Below are 9,160 nucleotides of genomic sequence, written 5' to 3'. Positions count from 1 at the left end.
TATATTTATACCATATATATATATATATATATATATATATATATCACCGGAATCAATTAAAATTTTTTTTTATATATCATTAAACACAATGATATAAGAAAAACACACTTTCTTAATGCATGTCTAATTTGATTGTTTGTACAAGAATTTATCGTGAAGGAAGAACGGTGTTGAGAAGAACGGTGTTGAGAGAAACGGAACCATTCTCTCATAACATATTTACATGTCCCATGCTATGGAATTTCTTGACAAAATTTGAAAAGGACTGCGCTTCCTGGCAGAGTGCTTGTCACCATGGATTGCAATAGGAAGACAGAATGATTCCATACAGCATGCTGAAACGCCTGCTTACAATGGCTGTAATTGATGTGGAAGAGAATGATGACAATAAGGTTTTCGTATACGTTAAAGGATTTAAAAAACGCGAACGACTGGATGATATACTCAATAGCAACTTAACTATTGAGATCCTGGATACTAATTATGAATATATAGATTCTTTACGTAGTCTGGATATTACTAATACTGTACGATGTGGAAGACATATTAAGAATTGTGCGTTTCAGAATGTTTTTAAAATACAACTGTGGTGGTCGCAATTGCAGAAAGAAATATATCAAGTTTAAAAAATAAAGTTTAAGATTTTTAAATATGTTTTTTCCGGAATTCGTTTTTGAAAAGAGAGTAGGAGCAGACAGACTTTATTATCATTGACGCCGATTCCTTAGATAAAAAAGATTCGATATTGTTGGAGTGCATTCTTATGATATGTGTCAATTTGGTATCTTTCAATCATGTCGCAACTGTTCTTCAAAGTGTAATGTGTATAAAAAAAAATGTGAAGGGAACTGTTTAAAAGAAGAACTCCGAGCAACGTTACCATATCAGTCGTTCAGAGAGCTTCAATAGAGTTCAGACAGCTAATTATAAGTTCTCCGAGAAAATAAAATATCTTATGCCATGAACTATTACGTTCTAATTCAACAGGATGAGGTGTTAGTAAGAAATTCATATTTTGTGTCATTTTTAAGATAAAATTGTATTACTAATAAAAGCGATACACTTTGTATAAAATTTATGATAAATATTCTATTATAGAACTAATAGTCTAGATTATATTGTACATATTGCATTACATGATATATAAATGTATGTTAAAAAATATATTCTTTTCTTCTAAAATTATTTTATCCCTAGAATCTTCGCCATTTCTTTTTCTTCATATCTTCATAGTATTGATTAGTCAATAAGAAAATGTGCTTTATTATTTTTGTACTAAAAAAAAGAATATCATAATTAGTGCACGCAGGCACGTACATTGTATACGTATACGCATTAACACATAGTGAGTTAGTATCGGCCTAGCTTTACTATTTTAAGTGTTTATATATTTACGCAAAGCGACTCTTATCCTCTCTCCCCCTTCCCCTCCTGAAAGGATCGCGCAAGTTCTATAATTGTATTGTATTGTTGTATTCTATAGTTGTATTGTTGTATTCTATAATTGTTATTGTGATTAGAAAATCTGTCATGTAGTGTATAATGTCATGAGTTGTATAAAATGGGTTGTATAAACTTATTTGAGTCGGCTATGTCGCCTCGAACAAAAAAAACATGTCCTTCCTTGGGCTTAATCGCCTAGAAATTGCAGTGTAGACAGTGTTCGTTTGGAATATTGCTAACCCATGAAGAGTGGGATGTGAGAAACAGTCTGTGTGTAATCGGATCTGTGCGCAAACGCGTCGGTGCGCAATCGGGTCGGTGCGTAATCGGGTCCGTGCGTAATCGAGTCTGTGTGCAATCGAGTCCGTGTGCAATCGGATCCGTGTTCAATCGAATCGGTGTCCGATCGCATTTATGTCCGATCGAGTCCAATCTGATCCTTGTCCGATTGTGAAATAGTGTTGAAATCCGATCGATAATGTGCGCAAATGGGACACTTCCCCAAAGACAGACAATTTTCTGCTATTATATTTTTCCCATTTTGTGGACACAAAACACACACACACACACACACACACACACACACACACACACACACATATATATATATATATACTTTGTGTATCGATTATTTTGACAACTTTTGGGTAAGCATTGATTATTTTGACGATTGCCGTGAAATTTTTAATGTTCAATCGTATACTTGGACGACTGTCATCAAATAAAGAATTGCTCATCAAATAAAGAACTACTTTAACACATATATGGTATATTTCATAATCAACAAACATGTATATTACATTTATAATGACCGTCGTCAAACTATATTACGACGAACGATGAAATGACTACTTTAATGACTGTGTGTTTTGACGACACCTGTAGATTTAACGACTGTCGCCAAATTGTACTACAATGGTAATATGATTGATAGTATACTTTGACGACCGTTGTCAAACTAAATAAATGACAACTTTAACGACACATGTATATCTCGATAACTGTCATCAAACTATTGGATTGTTCAAAAAATCATTGCGTTTTTTCCAATAGATGGCGTTTATTTGTATGTGAGCGTGACATAAATGTTTACGCGCGTTTTGTTGTCGACATTCAACCTAAAAACCAAAAAAAAAGTTGATGCGATTCGATCGAGTTTTGTGCTTGCAATTGTAGTTCGAATATGGAGAATTTTGATGAGCATATTCGCCATATTCTGTTTTATTACTTCAAAAATAGAGAAGAAAGCAACTGAAGCAAGGGAAAAGTTGCGTCGAGTTTACGGCAAAAATGTCGTCAAAAAATGCTAGTGCCAGAACTGGTTCGCCCGATTCCGATGATTTTTCCGGTGATTTTTCAGTCAAAGATGCTTATCGCTCCGGTAGGCCTTCCAAGATTGATGACGATAAAATGAAAGCATTGGTGCAAGCAAATAAGCATTCAACGATTCGAAAGCTTGCTACCGCTCTAAAAGTGTCTGTTAGAAGTGTTCATGGCTATTTGAAATCGCTAGGCTTCGTAAAGAATGTTTGGGTATCGCATGAATTGAAAGAAATTCATCTGACGAATCGCATGAGCGTCTACGATTAACTCATCAAACGCGAAGAAAACGATTCGTTCTTGAAGCGTATGATCATGGGCGACGAAAAATTGTTTACAACAATGTCAGCCGAAAAAGAAGTTGGAATAGGCGAGATGAAGCAGAAAGGCAAGCAAAGGTGGAGATCCACCAAAAGAAGGTATGCTGTCAATGTGGTGGGATTGAAAGGGACCAGTCTTCTATGAGCTTTCAAAGAACAAAACGATTAATTCCGATGTCTACTGTGAGCAGCTGCAGAAATTAAGTGATGCCATCGCACAGAAACATCCCGACCTAATCAATCGTAAGGGTGTGGTATTTCACCACGACAATGCGAGACCACACACAAGTTTGGTCACTCGGCAAAAATTGTTGCAATGATTGGGATGTGTTACCACCGTATAGACCTTGCACCATCAGACTTCCATCTCTTTCGCTCCTTGCAAAACTTCTTGAATGGTAAAACGTTTGCTTCTGAAGACTTCATCAAACAGCACCTAGATAAGTTTCTCGCAGAGAAGGATGGGAAGTTTTATGAACGTGGTATTATAAAGTTGCCTGGAAGATGGCAGATCATCGAACAAAACGGCCAATATATCATTGATTAATGTTCATTACGTATATTAAATAAACACACCTGAAAATCAAATGAAAAAAACGCAATGACTTTTTGAACAACCCAATACTACATGAACTATTGTACTACATGAACAAAGATGACTTTGATTTCCATGACGTATATACTTTGACAACACATATTTTAGATGTGTTCTACGTAGCATTCGCAACATTTGCGTGCATCATTTCATTTTTTGCTTAACATTTGATGATAACAAGGATAACCTGATGCTTGCAAACGTTAAGTAGAATACCTTTTGACGACTATCGTCAAATTAGTAAATATATAAAGATGTAAAATATATGAAAGCTTCTGTAAAGTAAATAAATAAAAATTCAACTATATCCTGTTTATATTCCCTTTTCTGTGAATTTCTATTATACGCTAATATCCATTTCATGACTATTTTCGTGTTGTCGTCAAAATAATCAATTTTTCGTTGTAATATAGGATGTATTACGCGTTACACATGATGCATCATTTTTCTTTGTTGTTTATCAAATAAAATAAGATATCAGAACTATGCATTTCGTGAGTTGTCTCCGTGTTCAAATCCATTTTTAGAATATCAACGTTTTGTGAATAATTTTTATGTAGAATTGAAAATAAGCGGAAAAACTTTCAATGACCTTGATTTTGACAAATATTATCCAAGTCATAATTCTAAACAACATTCAAGAGATTTTAACTATCATTTGGACATTTTGGGCAATGCTAATGCCGACGATACTATAATTTTCAAGCATTATAACTTAAAAAGTATTTCATGAAAAAATATTTTATTATAATGTTTTGAAAAGCTCTTTAGGTTTGCTATTAGAAGATGCAATGAAAAACGAGATGTTCTATTTAAAAAATCGATGTGACTTTGATCTAACCTTGACGACGCCACCTACAATTAAATCGATAATATCAGTAAATAGATCTTTTTGATCATTGCAACTTTTATTCGAGTCATTTTCATTGAAAGTGTGTATTTTGGAGATCATAGGGGGTCCTAGTCTTTTCGAATACTCTATATATACTTTCAGAGTCGTGAATCTTTTTGAATTCTTAATTCTGATTGACTAATTTTTACGGTATGTCTTATGGTTACTGTCAGGACCTGAGCACAGTAGAGAAATAGTAATTAGATATTAAGATTTCAACCTATCAGAAATTGATTATATCGGAATACATGATTTCTGACTTAAATACAATGGAAAGGAACAAGCAATAAGAACAGAGAATAAGAAATTTCAATCTATTAGAATCGTAACATACTGAAGCGCACCTTCCCTATACTAAATTATAGAAAATCGCGGCCCGACGGAGAAAAGAAAGACAATACCGATAGATGTCTTTTCGACTTTTTCCCACATTGTATTATCACAATTGAAAACATAATTCATCGGATCACGTGACCAGACTATAGTTTGTGTCACTAAGAGTCAAAAAGTCAAAATGATACAAATAGCGCTAATAGTACTTCCCGAATGCGTTTATGACTACGTTTACACACACTAGTAAAATTGTATTTAATTAAAACCGGTGTTAGATATCGTATAAACGTCCCTAATACCGATGTTATTAAAACCGTTTTAGTAAATCCAAATCTCTTCAGAAAGAGGTGTAAGAAATTTACCAGATATAGACATAATAGAGATATCAATAATCAGGACTATGTGGCTCAATGGCAGAACGAAAGTCAACCAAATCAAAAGAAAGAATAAGCTTGGGAACGAGACGAGGAAGGCCTTGATATTTTTTTCTGTTGTCGTTAATTGTTTACAGCTCAGAAGTGGGATTAGTATGATTGTTACCTCTTAGAGGAAGGGGATCAGGATTTTAGAAAAATGTTCTGGAGTTAGCTGTCCTATAAGGAATCGAACCTGTGGCGAGAATACTCGAAATGAGCTCGGAATGATTCGGTAAAAGAGGTACTGGAACTCAGATATAGAATAAGGACAGAAATAATGAATAGCTCAGATGACCAAGAGATGCCTAGACGGAGAACACGAGAATTGTTTGGTTGTTCGGTAGATAGCGATCGTGCCTCAGGAACTTCGACTTCTACCTCTGGAAGATCCTGAATATGGCGGAAAAATGCTATGGAAGCATTTCAAGTCGAATGTGTTGTCAGGCGGGTCGAGCTCATTAGGGATTTTGTCCAACAACAATTTGTCTTGATTTAAGCATTCAAATGTCAGGCTGGCCGAACTGTAAGAAATTTACACATAGAAATTTACACATAGATAGACACATAGATAGCAACAGCGTTTGTGTGGCTCAGTGGCAGAACGAAAATCTTTCACTTCTTCTATTTATTAAGGAATGTTCTATACAATAAGCAATTTCAAATCTTTTATGTTGTATATTGGCAATATATTCGGGTTTTATAAAGCTTTATATTCGGTAGAAATAAAATATGTTTGATCGTGTAAGCTGGCACTAACACCAGTTAAAACGGTTTTACCAGTGCGTGTAAACATAGTCTATGTTTTCAGTATGGTAATAAAACAGCATGAGACAATCAGCAAATCCCTGCCAAAGAAAGCAGTATATCTTTATGCGAGTGTCCTTGTATAGGAATTGGGATACTCCACTCCTCGATTGCTCGCTCCAATATGTTAGAGCTCACTGACTTCTGTTAAAGGCTACACAGAATAAAAGGAACAGGGAACAGAGAACAAAAAATAAGAATTTTAATCATGAAAAACCACGTACTGTAGAATACATAGTTTCTGATGAAATTCTCTTTTTCGTTTCTTTTATTTTGCGCAGCCCCTTACACGCACTAGTAAAACCGTTTTTATGAAATTGACAATCATAGTGATTTCATTCTTCCGAAAAATGAAATGAGCTATGATTAATATCATTTCATAAAAACGGTTTTATCAGTACATGTAAACGTAGTTATTGATTCTAGTATACACGATTGAACTAGTATATACTTTTAAGCCCGCAAATCCAATAGAGTAATAAGCCTTAAGCCTTAAGAAATTGATCAATCACAGTTGAATATGAAAAAAATAATCGATCGGTCAATTCATTAAGTCTTAAGGCTTACTATTCTATTGCGTTTGCGGAGTAAAATGAGATAAGTATGTTTGAAATAAGAACTGACTATGAATACCGGTCCTAGTATGTGAACATTTTTAAGATTATACTGTATATACCCAATCAAGTAATCAAGGTTTCTGATTGCACTAGAATTTTTTTTCTCGTTTTTGAGAAAAAAAGTTCTAGTGCAGTCTAATGAAGAAATAGAAAACAGATCACTTGGGTATGAACATCCATAGTCATCAATTCTATCTCTCAGAAATGTTCACATACTAGAATCGGCATTCATAGTCAATTCTTATTTCAAGACTGTCTTAAGTAAGCAATCTTAAATAATCTTAAGACGCGAATGCGATCCTCTGATTGATTCGACATCTTAAACTGTACTTAAGAATCGACTATGAATACCAAGGTCAACCTAGGTCAGTTTTTTGTGGCTGAACTATGTATGTACATACATGTACTCTTGGAACTTAAAGTGAAATAGACGTGAGATAGACACTAAAGTGAAATAGATGTTTGATATTTGTCGAAAACGAGAAAGAGAATTCTAGTGCAGGAACAGAAAACAAATCAACTGAGAAGTGACCACTTTCTACGTAAATGCTTACAGTCCATGTATAATAATTCACGTACATTAATTGTACAATGGAGTGTGATAAAGCCCCAAACATAACAGTGCATAAATATAAGACCGCTAGACCAATGAGCATCGTATGTAAATCAACGTGGCAACTTCATCTAGATGCTCATTGGTCCAACAATTTCATGTTATTATGCCACAGTATAACTATATACAGTAGCGACAGTAGTTATCGGCTCCTTTGATGTCGGTGATCACTGTCGGCCATGTTGAAAGTTTTGCGGACTGAACCAATTAAGAGACGTTGTAGTAACGTTATAGTATTTCATATATAATGCTATTCAATGCTGTGACAGCCGCCAACTTTCGGTTTTACAGTAACGCATGCGCAGAATAAAACTTGTATTCCTCGTTTTCTGTTACTTTCGCTACTGTATGTAATTGTACTGTGTATTATGTTAGTTGTATTATGTACGCGTATTAAATGATGCGTATTTGATGCGCACTGATGCGATAGTATGGGTGCGTTTACATCATGTACTAAAGCAATAGTGTATCAAATTTAATACGCATACTAATATTTTCACGATGTAGAAGAGAAAAATAATACTGATTTTGAGGTTATTGCATTCTGTTGCACGTTTAACGCATATGGGATAGCATGACGGATTATGCATGCAACGGAATGCAGTTCTCAATTTCCTTCAAATTTTACATGTTTTATATCGTCATTTGTATTATTTGATATACCTATCAGTTTAATACAACTACTAAACTTACTACTTCTGCTTGATACGCTCGTAAAATAATCCAAGCGTTTACATCGTATGTACTAAGGCCCGTATTCGAACACGTTTACAAGGATGTAGCGCGCTAACATGCTATAGTTTACGTCATATATACTATAGAATTTCATAAATAAAAATGTGATTTATCAAAAGCACATTTTGAATACAGGCCTAAATGTTTAGTACGAATTTGGTACAAATATAATACCTGATATGCGTATCAAATGCACGCTATAAATTAGGTCAGTGAGCTCTTGCATCTGATTGGCACATTAAATCTAAAAATATAGACCAAACAGATATTAGAGCGCTTAGTGATCGGTCGTGCTTCTGAATGCATCCATCGATTTTGTCTCTCGAAAATTTTCACAAACTAAAAAGTGACTATCTTTCTACATTAAAACCTATTGCACATGAAATGCATAGTAGAGCGTAAGCACCGTATAACTGCATACAATAATATGCAAAAACGAGAGATACAGTTTTGTTCGCGCATGTGTGCTGTAACTTCAAAAATATGGCAGTCATAACATTGGATAGCATTATATGCAAAATATTACAACGTCACAATATAACTACTACAACATCTCTTGATTGGTTCAGACCGTAAAGCATGCAATATGGCTGATAGTGATTATCGACATCAAAGAAGTCGACAGAAGAAGACTGTCGCTAATGTATGTGTAGTTATACTGTGGCATAATATAAAACTATTGGACTAATAAGCATTCAGCATAAAGTTATCATATTGATTTATATAAAATGCTCATTGGTCAAGTAATCTTATGTTATATTTATACACTGTTATGAATTTTATATGCAATAGGCTTTAAGCCTATTTATTTTTAATGGCGACTGTCATCGTAATAGTCAATTTATAGAATATATTTGTACACAGATTTAAATTAGTTGGGAGACGCTACGCCAAATGTAAAAAAATGCAATAATCAAATGTTTATTGTGAGAAAATAAGAAAATTATAAATTCTTTAAATAAGAAAATTTTAATATGGCATCTCTCCTTTTTCAAAATGCGCAATTAATGTAACAGCATAAATAAAAAATTTTATTGTGAAATTTTAAAAATTTTTAATAACTGCTTTTAAT

The sequence above is a fragment of the Atta colombica genome, unplaced genomic scaffold (assembly GCF_001594045.1).
Source record: "Atta colombica isolate Treedump-2 unplaced genomic scaffold, Acol1.0 scaffold231, whole genome shotgun sequence".
Classification (NCBI taxonomy): domain Eukaryota; kingdom Metazoa; phylum Arthropoda; class Insecta; order Hymenoptera; family Formicidae; genus Atta; species Atta colombica.
This window is presented reverse-complemented; position numbering follows the sequence as displayed.